Source organism: Cavia porcellus, unplaced genomic scaffold (assembly GCF_034190915.1).
Source record: "Cavia porcellus strain 051 isolate PalLab524CR breed Dunkin Hartley unplaced genomic scaffold, mCavPor4.1 scaffold_17, whole genome shotgun sequence".
Classification (NCBI taxonomy): Eukaryota; Metazoa; Chordata; class Mammalia; order Rodentia; family Caviidae; genus Cavia; species Cavia porcellus.
The window spans coordinates 37936069-37951956 of NW_026947500.1; the positions used below are offsets into that span (position 1 = coordinate 37936069).

The following is a 15888-nucleotide window of genomic DNA, read 5'->3' on the forward strand; positions in this document are numbered from 1 at the left end:
CGTCGTCGACTCCTTTCCTCCGCGGCTGCTCCCCTCCCTCGAAGATTTTGGGGATCAACTGCCCCCACTCGCTCGCTCTCCTTCCGGCCGGCCCCTCAGCCAGAGATCTGATTAGATTCTCATCACAACCCAGTGCGCAATCGGATTTCTGATTTCAGCCGCCCGCCGGGGCGAGCCGCCTTCCTCCCCGCTCCCCGCCAGCTCGGCCGGCTGCCGTCTCCTTCCCTCCGCAATTTCAGGATCTCACGGTAAACCGAGCGCGGGCGGCGGGGGCGGAAAACCTCCAGGCTCCGTCAGCTGTCAGGAGAAGCCCGTCGCCTCCCCGCAGGACTTTTTCTTTTTTCTTTTTTTTCCCCCCAAGGTTGGCGGGGCTCGGGCGCTGTCCCCGCCCCCAGCCCGGTCCCGGGTCCTGATCCGGATCCGCCAGGTGCAGCCCGAGTCCGTGCTCGGGGCCGCGATCGCTGGGATCGCGGGGTCACGGGGGGGACCCGCGCCGCCCTCGCTCGCCCGTGGCCCCGGTCGGCCCCCGGGTCCCCTCCTGCTCCATCCGCGCGGATCCGGGGGCGCCTCGGCGAGGAGGAGGAGCGGGGTGCAGCTCAGAGTGGGCTTTTATTTCCAACAGCGGAAAAGGGAAAGTGGTGGGACCGCGGGAGTGTAGGAAAACTGAAAAAAAAAAAAAAATTGAAAAAGAAAATTTTAAAAAATTAAAAAAAAAATTTAAAAAAAGGAAAAGAGAAAAACACAAGTGCAAAGGGGGTTAAAGAAATAAATCAACCCCTCAGCACCGGCTGCTGTCCTTCGGGGAGGGACCTGCGGCTCGGCTCCGGATCCGGCCGCGCGGGGCGCGCTGCGCAGCCACAAGTTGTCCCGGCGCGCAGCGGAGCTGGGGTCCGCGCGGGGGCGCGGTCGTCGGGGCGCAGCGGCTCGGATCCCCCGCGGCTGCTCTGCACCCGCAGCCTGGCCCCCTGCCTCTCTCGGCCGTGAACTCTCTTGCTCCCCTCCCTCTCTTTGCTCCTCTCCTGCCTCCCCAAATAAATACATGCGCTCCCACCGCTCCAGCAGGGCTAGGCTCTCCCTCCACCAAAGCTCTGTCCTGTCCTTTAGAGCCTGAGCTCCCGAGGCTCCTCTAGGACCGCAGTCCCCCGATCGCCTCTGCCCCTCTTTCTCTCCCCTTTCCCTTTCTCTGCTAGTGATCAGTAAAATACAATTACCCAATTACCTCCCATCATCTTAGCACTGATTGGTCAATTGCATTAACACTTGAAGTCGGGGAAGAGGGACCCGAGCCTCTCAGGTGTGGCACGGCTGCCACCTGGAGGGCAGAGCGGGAACGGCGGCGTGGCCAAGCAACCCCCACCCTGGGAGGGAGGTTAGTATTAGGTAAAGAAATTCAGGCTGTGTGGGAGAAGTTGTCAAAAAAAAAAAAATTTTTTTTTTTTTTCCCTCCGAAAAGCATGCCAGTTTTTCATCCGGAAACCTAGGAGTTTTAAGCTATAAAGAGGAAAAACAGTGAAATCAAATCACCACTAGGATTCAAAATTATCACCAGGCACACAAAGCTGTTGCTTTCGGATTGCAGGGTAAGTCTCTTCCAAGTGCAGCAGGCTGGTCCCAAGGTGAGGATTAACACAGCGCTATTACTTAGAATCGGCTCCTCAGAAAGACGCCAGGGTAGCGCCTAAGCCACCAGGGCGGGAGCAGGATAATCTCCGTAGAAGGAAGCCACTGTAAAGGCGAGATAGGCGCCTTCAGTCTAGGCAGCCTTGCAGTAAATTGGCCTGTTCAGTTTGTACAAGACATCCAGGACAGCTTGACAACTCAATTCCAGCATCCCTCGCTCCTGGATGTAGACTTTTCCATCAACTCGTGTTAGGGGAGCGCTGGACACATGTCAGCTTTGCAAGGTCTCCTAAGAAGGAGAGACCAGGACCACAAGCAGTGATATTAATTCTCTATTTATATTTCTTTCTTTTTACCTATATCACGGTCCCAAGGGCCTTTCTGTGGCTATCCATGCTATGCCACTCAGCTGTGGGATCCTGAGACGTGTAATGGGTAAAGTTATGAACGATGATTGAATCAGGAAAAAAATGGTATCTAGGGGATGAGAAGGTGGATAAACATTTTCTAGTTCATCTTTCCTAAGTAAATGTTTGTTTATTTTGGAGAGATCAGAATTACGTACTTGGTTCAAAAAATTTTATACAGAGTTGAGAAAACCAGAGTAAGAGGTGATATTGAAAAGAAAAATAAAATTTTTACTAAGGAACATCGGCAGGATATTTACCCTTATTCCATTTTTTTTTTTTTCTTTTCTTACTGGTTACTGTTATAGTACAATATATATTCCCTTACTTAACCTTGCAAAATTAACATTTTAAAAATCTCTTTGGGGTAGAAGCAAGGACATTATTTAATGTGGATTCTAGATGCCAGTCCCTACAAGGGGAAAGACATTTCTTCCCCATAAACTATAATTTCCCCATTTTTTTCTTTGGCAGAGCTTGAGCGTAGCTATGGATAATATCAAAAGGAGAGTTCGTTAAGGGGTGATGGAATTGCTTCTTTTTAATGCATGCTGTATTGATTGATTGAAAACACCATGAAGCCGTAGATTATAATTTAAATTTGTATTTTTCAGTATAGTTTGCCAACTAGTAAGTCGTTTAAGGTACATTCACTAGCAGCTCCAAAAGTCTACCTGAAATGAAAATTCTCTTTTCAGGGAAGCTGACCTTAAGAAGGCCAATTTTTCTGCAAAACTGATTATTACCAACCTATTAGATATCTTTCACACCTTTTGGGATGAATTAATCTCTCAAACAAAAGAGCAGGGAAAGATCTGTGCTTGTTATTCAAAGAGAACATTGAAAGATTTACTAATTCTGTTCACTGTCACATTCAGCAGCTACAATATTGCTTCCCATATGTGTTACACATTTATACTATAAGAGATTAGCCTGGTCATTTGGACTTCATTTTTATATTCAGATTTAACCAGGAATTACTGAACTTCTATATGCCTGGTATTTTGACTTCTTTTCATCACCTAATTAAAAACTTATTTACACTTCTAAAACATTTTGAGTGTGGAGGAAGGGAGGCTTAGAGTCACATACATGGTGCATCACAGCCAGGTTTTGAAACTAGAGCAGCTCACTTCCAATATTTACAGCTGTCACTATGTTTCTTTGATAGGGTAACATGGTGACAACGTCTAAGACCATCATCAGCATACAGAGTGTCATCATCAACACTGATTCCCAGAGGTGACTATGTATTCACCTGTTGAAAAATGGCATTGTCACATTTGTCCCTAATGGATTCTACTCAAAGAGAATAGAAATGAGTAGTAAACAAGCTAATGCATGCAAATCTAGTTAATAATACTGTAAATACAGAGAGTTATGCAGTAGAGGCTGCTAGGTACGTTCAAAAACAAGAGGGCACTTTTCGTGCCAATTCTTATTAAAATCTCTTTTAGAAGGAATAATTGTTTTATAAGTAGTTGGTCACATCTTGACACTCTGTCTGTCTAGACATCAGAAGTATGTGACATGCCAAAATGGTACGGGGTTGAGATACCTTGGAGAAAAGAGGACGTAGTGCTAGCACAGAAAGTTTGTTCTATGGTCCGACAGACCTCTGCATTGGTTCTTCTCTGAATTTTAGACATTCGAGTAGTGAAATAAAATTTTATTATTTCAGTGTCTGACTAGCTGGTGTAATCTTTAGCAGACAGCAGGGGACAGCATCTTGTAAACACAAATACAAAATACCCACTAGAATGAATTCACTAACCTTGTTTAAAAATAAGGAAAATGTAGATGTGAGTATTTGATTTATTAAGGGGATGTAATAGGCTTTAGACTACTCTACTAGAGCACAATGCATTCTTAAGTTTTGAATCTTTATTATAAATCCTAGGGATAATTATTCCCTTTTTATTGCCAGTGTTATTATACAGGGACCAGAACAACCTGTGGAATAATCATATCAAGCTTGCTTCTATTGTCACACACAATGACATCAATTAATTTTATTAAATTACAACTTTTTTGGAAGCTACTTCAATATTAAAATACCAAATTCACTGGGAATTTACAATATGTGTGGTATTAGACAATATTACATGGATGTCTTATTTCAAAACCATAATATATCCTAATTCCCATATCCTTATTCTGTGATAATAGAGATGTGAATTCTGTGTTACAAGTAAATTTGTAAATGTCTTTTTTTAACCAATATACTGTATAGTGGCTGCCCCACTACTCAGCTGTTATCTCACTTAACATTTCTTTTTGTGTTTTCATGCTCCAGAAGAAATTATGCTAATGACTAATATCTAATGGGAGCTTACAAATGCCAAGCATGATATTAAGTATGTTATAATTTCAGTTCAGGTTGTCTCCTCTCAACAATCTTATAGAGGGTTAAATATCATTACAATTCTGTTTTAGAAATGTTGAGCTGGAGTTGAGGAAATATACCCACCTAGGAAGTGAAAAACAGATTTTAACTCATTATTTTGTTTCACACATTGTGGTTGTTAAAACATATATACACTGGATGGTAAATCACCTCTAAACTGTGATTGGCTTCAAAAGTTAATTTTTATATTTCCAATATTTAGCACTTTGCTAAGAGGGTGAATGTCTGAGATTTTGACACTAAAGAATGGAAGAACCTACATCTGTTTTTTTTTTTTTTTTTTCCTACCTAACAATCTTTTTAACTGTGGTGTACAAAATGCTAAAAAGATAAGACACTTATCACAATCATTCAAATTGAAAAATGAAGAGAAATGCCCACTAAAAACATGATTTCATAAGAATATACAGCTGTACAACTTCTGAATGAGTTGGCAATTGATGCATAATGAGCTATTATATATTTAGTAGTTGAAAATAGCAATAGTTGGTTGTTTCTTAAAAGTCTGTAGGCCAGTTAGAGATGAGTTAATGGTTTTTCTGATCTTGGCAGGGTTTGTTATTTGCTCATGAACAATGGTACTACAGAGGTCACTGGAGAAATTCAACTCCACCATCTCAGCCTTCCTTAGTTGGCCCTGGCATATTTCTTGGCAATTTCAGAAGTTCAAGGGAATAAACAGGGAAAGGTAAGTAATTTTTTTTGATCATTACACTGTAGTGTGAATTAACCACTTGGTAAAACAAATCACTTAGTTGAGCCCACTGTAAAGGAATGAGGAAGGTCCCCCGATCTACAATAGCAGGTCACTCTTGCAAAAGTTATACATCAAAAGAATGCAGAAGTAGGGCCATCATTGTAATCAGTCACAATTTTCATCTCTCACAGATAACAAATTTCCTTAGCAGTTACTGGGGTTTACCAGGAAAAAAATTCTCCAAGTTAGGGAACATTCAATCATTTATTCCAATAGATGCATAGCAATCTTCAGTTCAATACCAGGGTTTTTGGAAGGCATCATTTACTTCTTGTTTATTCCTGCTTCTCTGATTTGTGATGCTGCTTGAGGAATGGTTTACAAATTTACCCAATGAATCTCAGAGACCACTTTTAGGTTTCTGGCAACACAAGAATGACACTTTTTATTATTTTATTTCCTTAATACCAATTGTCTTGAGAAAGCGAAAGAAAAAATAAAGTCTAAATAAAGAAATGTTAAGGGAAAACTCAATTGCCTCTGCAAAGACAAGAAACCACAACATAGGGAAACTATTTGCAAATACATTTAAAGGGGGATTGGCACTCTAAACGTATAAATAGATTTAGAAATAACTAAGATTAATGAGGAAAATGTAACACTAGTCAATTTGAAGAATAACTGGCTATTTTAAAACTTATCAGGAACAACATGGCTTAGCCCCAAGTCTAACTCTTGGGTCTCTTAGTAAATTTTGATTGACTAGGTGAATAGAGTGTCTATTTGGTGGGGGACAAAAATGAGTAGATAGTTATGGTCAAACAAGTCACACTGACATAATATAAAGCAAATGGAGTAGGTAAGGATGCAGAGAAAGCAGTAGCGAGCTCTTTGTAAGGAGGGAACAAGAGGCCTTCCCAAATAGACAGCCTACATGAAGGTACTGTTGGTGGATGCAAAGTTGTTCATTTTCCAGCCAGAGGAAGACAACATGACACTTCATTAAGTAAATACCAAACAATCAGCACAGTTAAAACTCAGTTCACTGGGAAAATGCCAAGAACCGGGATAGCTGGGTCAAACAGGACCTCTAATCCTAGATTTTTGGGGAATCACCACACTGATTTCCACAGTGGTTGCACCAGTCTATACTCCCACCAACAGTGGAGAAATATTCCTTTTTCCCCACGGCCCCACCAGCATTTGTTATTGGTTGATTTCTTGATCGTGGCCTTTCTTTCTGGAGTGAGATGGAATCTTGGCATTGTTTTAATTTGCATTTCTTTAATGACCAATGATGCTGAACATGTTTTCATATATGTATTTGTCATTTGTATTTCTTCATTTGAGAAGTCTGTTTTCATCTCAGATGCCATTTTTGGATTGGGTCCTTGAATTTTGGGGGAGATTTGTTTTAATTTTTTATATGTTCTAGATAGAATTCCTTTGTCTGAGGGAAACTGGCTAATATTCTTTTCTAACTTGTGGGTTTTCTTTTGTCTCTGTTGGACATTTCTTTTGACATGCAAAAACTTTTTAATAAAATGAGATCCCAGTTGTTGATTCTGGGAAGTATTTCCCGTGTAGTTTGATTTTTGTTGAAGAACTCTCTGCCTTCCCCTATGTCATCAAGATTTCTACCTACTTTGTCTTCCAGCAGATTTAGTGTTTCTGTTTTAATAAATATTTAGATCTTTGATCTATTTTGACTTTTGTTTAGTGCCTTTTCATGCACATGAGTCTAGTTTTAGTTTCTAGCACATTAAAAGCCATTTTTTCCAGCACCACTTACTAAAGAGGCTTTCTTCCATTGAATATAGTTGACTCCTTTGTCAAAGAAAAAGTGGCTGAGTGTGTTTGTAGTTGTGGTTGTATCTTCTAATCTATTGCATTGAACTTCAGGTCCATTTTTATGCCAGTATCATGCTGATTTTATCATTGTAGCTTTGTAGTATAACTTTAACACAGGGATTGTGGTGCCTCCTGCCTTGCCTTTGTTGCTCAGAATTGCCTTTGGTATTTTAGGGCTCTTCTGGTTCCAGATGAATTTTAGGAATGATTTCTCTAGATCTGTGAGGTATGCTAGTGATATTTTGATTGGGATTGCATTACATTTGTATAACAAATTTGGGAGAATGGCCATTTTCACAATGTTTGTTCTTCCTATCCATGAACAAGGAATGTCTTTCATTTTTCTGAAATCCTCCTCAATTTCTTTTTTAAGAGTACTGTAATTTTCAATGTATAGATCTTTCATTTCCTTTGTTAGATTGATTCCTAAATATTGAACTTTTGGGGGTGCTGTTTTGAATGGTATGATTTCTCTTATTTTTGTCTCGGTGAGTTTGTCGTTTGTGGAAAGGAATGCTATTGAGTTTTGAGTGTTGAAGTTGTATCCAGCTACATTCCTGAATTTGGTTATTAGATCTAAAAGTTTTTCAGTGGAGTTTGGGGGTTCCTCTGTATAGAGTATTATGTCATCAGCAAATAATGATAATTTATTTCTTATACTTATTTCTTTCTAATTGCTCTGGCTAATGTTTCTAGAATGATCATACCAAGGTGATATATGTGAACCCATTTTTTACAGCAGCACAATTTGTAATAGCCATTTCTTGGAAACAACCCAAATATCCCTCAACCAAGGAATGGATAAAAAAGGTGTGCTATTTTTATACAGTGGAGTACTACTCAGCTATAAAGAAGGACGGCAACAAGGCTTTTATAGGTAAATAGATGAGACTTGAGAGCATACTCATAAGTGAAATAAATTAGACTTATATGTGCAAATACCATATTGTCTCCCTAGTGTAAAAAACTGAAGGAGTAAATAAGACCCAAAATCTACAATAGATATTGTAAAGGGGTAAGAAACTGCTCAAAGTGGAAAAATAAATTGGATTGGGGAAAGGAGGAAAGAAAGAAGGAAAAATGAAATATATAAATTTGTGTATATATAAATATATATGACAGCTAAAATGATTAAACTACTAATTCTATTAGTTCATGGGAAAGAACAGTTAATACTCAAAAACTGATCATTTTGCATGTCTATATCTGGTAATCTGAGCAACTGTTTTGAAGATAAAATATGCAATATAAAAACCATTGTTAAATTCCTATCATTTGGTTTTGAAAGCCTATATAGTTATTGTTTTGGGTTTTTTATTCTTGTAGTTGTTTATCTCTTTTGTTTTTGTCTTCTGTTTTTTTCTCTTTAAAATAAAAAAAAAGAATTCAACTTACATACTTAACTAAGGAGAAGGTGATCAATTATTAGATGCTATGGAGAGATGCAAAGAATCCAGATTTTGTGAGTGAGTTAAAAGTCTTAAAAACAACAGCAATTGCAAAAGATGTTTGGGAAGAAAAAGCAGTAAGGGATCAAAGATTGCTTATCAGTCTAAATTAGGCAACATGACAAACTCTAGGAATGACTTAAAGTAAGAAAGATTAATGAAAAGCTGTTGACAATTTGGCAATCACTTCTGAATTGATTTAGATCCAATTATTTTAATAAACATTTTAAAACAATGACCCAGAACTTGTAAAATGCAATTTCTCTTGTCAAACATCTCTAAGGGAGCTGGTGTATATACATAGATAGTAGATGGTGGTATTTTTGCACTATCTAAATTAAGGATCTTTACACTGGGAAGGAAATTGCCCATAAAGGTATCTTTAAAACTCCACCAGGAATTAGTAGATGGTGTGAATCCAGTTGTGTAATTTGAGAAGACAGCTGTGCTTTATCCAGCTAAATCAGCACTTGATACTAAACAACTTTTCGGAATGTCACTTTCTTTCAAGTTATCCACACAGTACAGATTCAAGATATGATAGCCTTGTTTTCCCCATTGAATTACTGTTGTTGTTTTCTGAAAATGAAGTGCAGAGATTACAAAATTCATTTCTCTTCACACTGTAGATTCATTAGCACATCTGTGATTTCAGGCTTTCAGCTGGTTTAGAAGCACATGATTCAAATGATGTAAAATGGTCTCCATTTTTTTATTGTCCAGGTTGTTAGCAAGGCTAACATTTTTGGTAGGCAAATGAGAGGACAGGAGATGTTGTGGGTTTTTGGTTAAAAAAAAGTATTTTATTTACACTGAAATCAAATACTTCTTTAGCATGTCGATTACATAATTCTCCAATAAATAAGCTTAGTGCATGTAAACAAATATGAATTTTCAAAATGAGAATAAGGTGGGATGGGAGTCCCCTGACTCAAGACATAGATCTTTTCAATATGTTAACAACTATGCTTTATAGGATTAATGAGAGAGAATAATTATCCTTGTAGCAGGCATGGATGATAGGGCGTGTTCCTAACTGCAAACTCCTTGCATAGGCTCACTGCACTCAGCATTTGCTGGATGGCTGTTAAGTGACTGAGTGTTTAACATTTTATTCTTTAGTTGACAATCTTCCTGAGAAGGCTTTTTAACAAATGTTTTAGAAATTTTACAGAAGTTCACATTTTGCTTGGAATGACAATTATGCCACACTGAAATTCAATGTCTTACTTCATTTAAATCTTATAAATGATGTCACTTTTTGGTGTTCCTTTCCTTATTAATTTTAGGGGATACCTTAAAAAAACACAGGAAATTCTCCATTTTTATGTTTTATGTATATGGTTAGAAAATGGCAAATTGATGGTGGAATAAATTTTCTTTGAACAGGCTCATATTCCTTTTCCAAGGTTTTTACTTTATCGTCAGTATTTCATAAGTCTAAAGCTTCATCTGTAGGTTTTTTTCTTTTTTCAAGAAAATGAATATTGAATAAACAAATTACACATGGGTATTACCAATTTAATTCAATCTAATCCAATCTATTTACTTATTAGACAAGCATTTATAGAGTATCAGTTTCACAGGTTTCTGTGTATATTATTGCTGGGTATAATTAGTACCTTCTCACCATCTCCCACAGATGCCCTTGCTTTACAAAGGAGGAGTGCCCACAGAGAGGGGCGTGGCATGCTCGATTTGTAACACCGTGGGGAGGAGCCAAAAGTAGCAAATTTGGAGTTGCAGAGGCCTGAGTTTGATAAGCATTCAGTGTCTGTGCGTTAGGAGAAATGCAAATACTTAGGACTGAAGCTTAATAAGAATAAGCAGCAGAAGGAGACAAAATGCCAAGAGATGAAACTACAGAGAATGGCCTGCTCAATGATCTTTTTTTTTTTTCTTTCTTTCTTTTTTTCTTCTGAAGGTGTTTGTATGAGAGGTAGAGGGACATCACTGTGGCATGTTAAATTAATGAATGACATGACAAATTTACCAAAGACATCCCAAGGACAGACAGTATGCAGATGAATCTCAAAAGAAGAACAATGGGATGAAGGAGAGAAACTGGGAACTGACTGGAGGTTATGAAAACCTAAGGCAGTAGTTTTGGAGCTGGGAAAAAAAAAAAAAAAAAAAAAAACAAAAAAAAAAAAACTTCTGTATGCAGAATGTCTTGTGCCAGAGTCTACACAATTTTATTATTTTGCTTTAATACTGTTTGTTCCTATGCATGAATGTCTTCTTTGGAGGCACCACAAAATCTTCCTTCAGTATAATGAAATGTTTTCTACAAATGTTGCTGTCTGGTAATGCAATGGGTTGCCGGCAAGGTCCACTCAGTTTGCTCCAACATAGGCTGCTAGCTGTGCCTACTCCTCCCAGCAATTTTAAATTAAATCTACAGTTTCTAAGCATCATTGCTGATAAAATATGGCCTTCTATAGCAAAATGAGAGAGCTAAGTTCAAAATTAAGTAGAAGATGGACTTATTTACTAGTAGAATTTGGAGCAAAAACTCTTCAATTGGGTGTCAATTTTTCCGAATTTTTTAATAATTATAACTTGTGGTTCTTTTCATTATTTGATTTGATTTGATTTGATTTTAAAATAAAATATCCAGCAAATTGGAAAGCTGGGAACAATTGTTGGGACTTTATGTATTTACTGTGACATGGGGGGAATGATGAGAGGGCTTTCATGCTGAACTACATTCTCAGTCCTTAATTACACTTAATTATTTTTTTTTTAAATTTTTGAGAGAGAATCTCGCTAAATCACTCAGTTGGTCAGCCTAGGCTCAAATTTGTAACCCCCTTGCAGCAGAGTCCCAGAGTTTGGGGATTGTAGGTGTACAATGCTGTACCTGGCATTATTTATAAACCTAAATGGCATAAAAAAGTGTCAATTCCAAGACCTGTTCAACAGCTTATGTATGAGAATCCTCTGAACTCAGATTGTACATCTTTATCAGAATATTTCCTTGATAAGAAATGCTTCCTTGTAGATCAACAAAATCAAGTGACACATTATTCAAACTTTCACAAATCAGTTTCTAACTACAGAATATTCTTCCAGTTTCTAAGCACACTTTAAAATAACAAAAGAAAATTCTAAAATGAAATGGATGACATCTTACAAACACTCATGGTTTTAGTTTGCATCTTGATATCCCCCAAAGACTCATGCACTTTTGGATGATGCTTGCCAGCTGAATCCAGAATGTGTAATTGATTCCCAGTTCAATGCTGGGATAAAAGGTATGAGTACTACACCTGCCCTACTTCCGGTGGTTTACATAAAATATAAGGGACAGGAAGAAGGTTGCTCTCTCTGCTCTCTGCCTTGTCACTTTTGCTGTCTTTCACCATCATGAGCTTCTGCCACATGCCATATGCCTCCCTGCCTTGGAGCCAGCCTATTGTGGACTGAAACCTCTACAAACTGTGAGCTAAATAAACCTTTCCTCTTTAACTTTGGGTTTTGGGTATTTTATCCCAGCAATGAGAAAAAGGTAAGTAATACACTCACTCAAATGCTTCTTTCACAGCATAATACATCAGACAAATGCTAAGAACTGTCCTTAGTATCACTTAGCAGAGTCAACTATTTCAGACAGAAGGCCCTCCACACAGGCCTCCCAACCTTCCTAAGCCATTGTCTAAGACATCACTTCAGGATCCTGAGGGATCCCCTGCCTCCTGCAGTGCTGAGTCTTTTCCTCAAAGTGCTGCTGAGAAGCAATGCAATTAAACTAAGCTTACAGTCTGAGAAGAGGGCCTCTAAGTGCTGTGCAGTCAAATGCTGCAGGATTTCAAATGGAAATGACATGAATTAATTCCCCACAAAGAACAAAAAGAAAAGTCAAGAAGAAGGCAGCTCCTTGTAGCACAATATGCAGATGAAATTCAGTCACTAATTGATTGAAGTGTCAGAAACATACCTTTCAGATAGAAATGAAGGCACTGAATGAGGCTGGGGGCTCTCGTGCTCTGCCTTATTCATATGAAATATTAACTGATGAAGTCAGGGTAAAATTAAGTTTTACTTGGAATCTTTAGCTTCTTCTCCTTTGCAAAAGCTACTCTGGAACAATGGTGCCTTGTGAAAGATGATCAGAGCCATCCAAAGGCCTCTCATCATATCAGGAATAAAATAAAATTATAATTTAATTTGGTGTGTCAGTGTGTAAAATTTTCTTTAACTGGCTTCATCTCCCATTAGCCTTTCTTCAACCTCATCCCACATCACATGCTTCTGTACTCTGGCCTCTCCAGTCATTAGGGCCTCTTTTTGTGCTCAAATACAGCTTTTGCAAATCACACTGGCTCTGCATAGCTTATTTCCCTCTGATCTTCATAGCCTGGGGGATCCTTTGAATTCCTATAAGGTATCAATTCTTCTGGTCAACTGAGGTATTGCTCCAATATCTAGTTACATCATTTTTTATATTATCTGTAGAATGCTTATTTGATGTCTTATTTATAGAATTGTTTCTCTGCCTCTGCTGAATGCATTGCCCCTAGAATCCTGGATAAAACCTTCACTTTCTTGTTCCTGACCGTATCTTCTCTTTATGGAATGGTTCCTGGCACAAGGTCTATGTTGAATAAATTTTTGAGAGAATGACTAATACAATAAAAGTTAGATCTCGACTCCAACTGTGTAATCATACAGTTGATACAGGCATGGATACAGGCATGGATCTGATAATGAAGTGTGTTGTTCTTTTAGCATTTATCCGATCCCCTTAATTAGGGATTAATTGAATGCTGCTACGTGTTGGATTTATTTAGATTCTGCCAAAGGTAGAAATAAAAACAAAACAACACAAAGCAAATATGCATGTTTCTAGCTTATATCATATATATGAAATTTTGAATAAAAGTCTGAATTTCAAAACCATCACCAAATTAGCTGTTAGATTAGCTCCCTACCTTGGGTAAATTATTTAACCTCTTTAAGCTTCAAACAACTCATCAATAACCAGCCACATCTATCCCACAGACTTCCAAAGCTGAAAATAAGATAATGCAGTTAGCATAGTTGCTTGCCTGTGAGAGTATTTATTTACTAGTAGTAACTACTATGCTAAATTTATACAACATGTCAGTTACTTTGTATTCTCTTTCATATGTTGGTACTTGACTAGCCAGCTCATTTTTGAGTTTGCCCTTAATAATATAATGAATGAGTCAAAGAGAACTGGCCCTGTGTTTTTCGGACAACTCTTCTTCCACGTCTCTACCAATCTTAGTCAGAATGTTTGATTAGAGGTTAAAATTATTTTTTCACTATACAAATATACAGCAAACTGAATTTTAAAGCTCTTTCAAAAGTATATTAAGGAAAATGTCATTTTCCTTATCTCTCCTATAAAGATTTAGTTATTATACCTTTAGAAAGTCAGCTCTTTCCCTTTCCCGATTGTTGAATGCTATCTTACAATGTGACGTGACCTTGAACTAATTCCTTTCCGTTTCTATGTCTCAGTGTCCGTTGTTGTAAGCAAGCATCTTCTTCCTGATGCGGCAGCTGCTCACTTCCTGGCAGCTAGGTGGAAATTGCTTTCTGATGATCAAAATCAGATTCTCTTCCGAAACTCCCCAGCACAAGTCTACAGGTTCACTCATTCTCTCCAAGTTAAAATTCATTCACAGTTTACACACAGCTGGAAGCACTAGCTATCACACAAAGCAGCCGGGCACATTTATTAAGTGCTTACTGTTTGACAGGTATTGTGGTAAGCAGTGCATACAAGTAGCATTTAATTATAGCTCCAATGATTGCCATGTGCTCATTCAGAGACTAACTACTTGCTTATATTCATATTCATGATGCTTTATAACATTACCCCTATCTTACACTATTTAACCCTTAAGGATCTGCATGGGATAGGCAATCTCTAGAGACCTTAATTTCCTTGTATATAAATAAGGAAAATACTAGGACACTTCATAATGTTACATGATTACACAATGTTTCTGTATTTGTGGGGAGGGTGTAACTTAACCCATGGCTTTCAGCATGGAATGCAAAAAGCTCTATCACTAAGCTATGCCCTTAACTGTATTATAGGGGTCTCTACCTGTGGCACATTTAGTATTTGAAGTGTGGTCTTTTTATCCTGGGAGGATGCTGGATGCGTTGTAGGTTTAATGTCCTTGCCTGTTCTTCACTAGAGGACAGTAACAGCCTCTCTTCTCCCTCCCCTCAACCTCTTCCCTGACTTGGCAATGGAAATATCCATAGATGTTGCCCATTAAGCCTCCCTCCCAAACTTCTAGGTTGGAGTGAAAAAGAAGATCCTTTTGGGCCCTTGACATACAATGCCTCCTTTACTCTAAGCTCTTCTGAACAAACTGTGTATTCTCTTCCTGACTAGAGAGAGAATATGGATCTCAACATTAGTTCTCGATTTTCTTCCTCTTTGTGTGTTTTTGGCACTGCTTCATTCTCATATTCCATGACTGGCTTACAAATTCCTGCTTGTCTTCCAGAGTTCTTTCCTATAGGAAGTTATTGCTAAATTTTTTCTGAATGCATCATACCTTTTCCACTAAATACTTTTAAATGCGTAACTTTAGGACTCTAACCATGAGGGTTACATCCTACCACATTTCACAATTCCTAATGTAGCTTTATCTTCTCTCCTCTTAGAACTAAAACCTCCATGAGAATGAGATTCTTTGTTTTCTGTCTTTTTAATCACCATAAAGGGTGAACACCAGCTTCAAGCCTGTATTATTTTCTCATTAAATGTGTGCTAAAGTGAATTTCACAAAATAGATAAATGGTTTCTTATAAAGCAATGACAACCTATGTTTAAGGAATTGAAAAAGAAGTAGAGGACAAAAATTAAAATTATGTACAAATGTTTGTTGAAATAGAAAACTGGGCCAATAGAAATTTATTGTTTGAACTATTCATGTTAAATGGCTTGGTTCATTGTTTCTTTTTGCATATGTAGAAAGAGCTGACAAAGAATTAGAGTTGTCATTTGAAAGCTATTTACTGATTTGTCTACTGATGGAATTCCTTTTTCTTTTGTTAGAAACAGAATTTATCAAAGGAGGCTCAAACAAACCCACAGTACTACTTTTTTTTTTTTTTTTTTTAAATCAAGAAAGGATGGCCAAGGAAGAAAGTGCCTATGAAAAAATTTTTCCATTTATCCCCATAGTATTGCAGGAAAAAAATCATCTTTAACCTCTCACACACTTTTTTTCTATGGTAGGTAAATATCCTATTCTTCAAGAGCTTGAAGTTTAAATTAGTTTTACACAACCACTATTTACATGACACAGTTGAGATGAAGTAGAATAAACAAAACCAACAACATTAAAATTTAACAGTACAGTTACTCTGTCAACTTGACGGATGATCCTCCCCAACACTGTTCATATTCCAATCCCAGGAATTTGTGGATATGTCATTTTGCACGGCAAGAGGAACCTTGCC

At 38.0% G+C, this 15888-nt stretch overlaps 1 protein-coding gene and 1 long non-coding RNA gene across 5 annotated transcripts in view; one reads left to right on the forward strand and one right to left on the reverse strand.

Moving 5' to 3' along the window:
* The window catches only part of Lrrc4c (leucine rich repeat containing 4C), a 1223661-nt gene that overhangs the window by 181883 nt on the left and 1025890 nt on the right, over positions 1–15888 (reverse strand). The window lies entirely within an intron of this gene.
* Positions 37–11074, forward strand: LOC134470938 (uncharacterized). Of its 2 annotated transcripts, XR_010040207.1 has the most exons (5): positions 37–248; positions 1454–1580; positions 3199–3269; positions 4987–5122; positions 10355–11074. It is a non-coding gene; the product is annotated as an uncharacterized LOC134470938 (long non-coding RNA). The 2 variants fall into 2 exon arrangements; XR_010040206.1 differs by lacking the exon at positions 3199–3269 and having other exon boundaries at positions 55–248.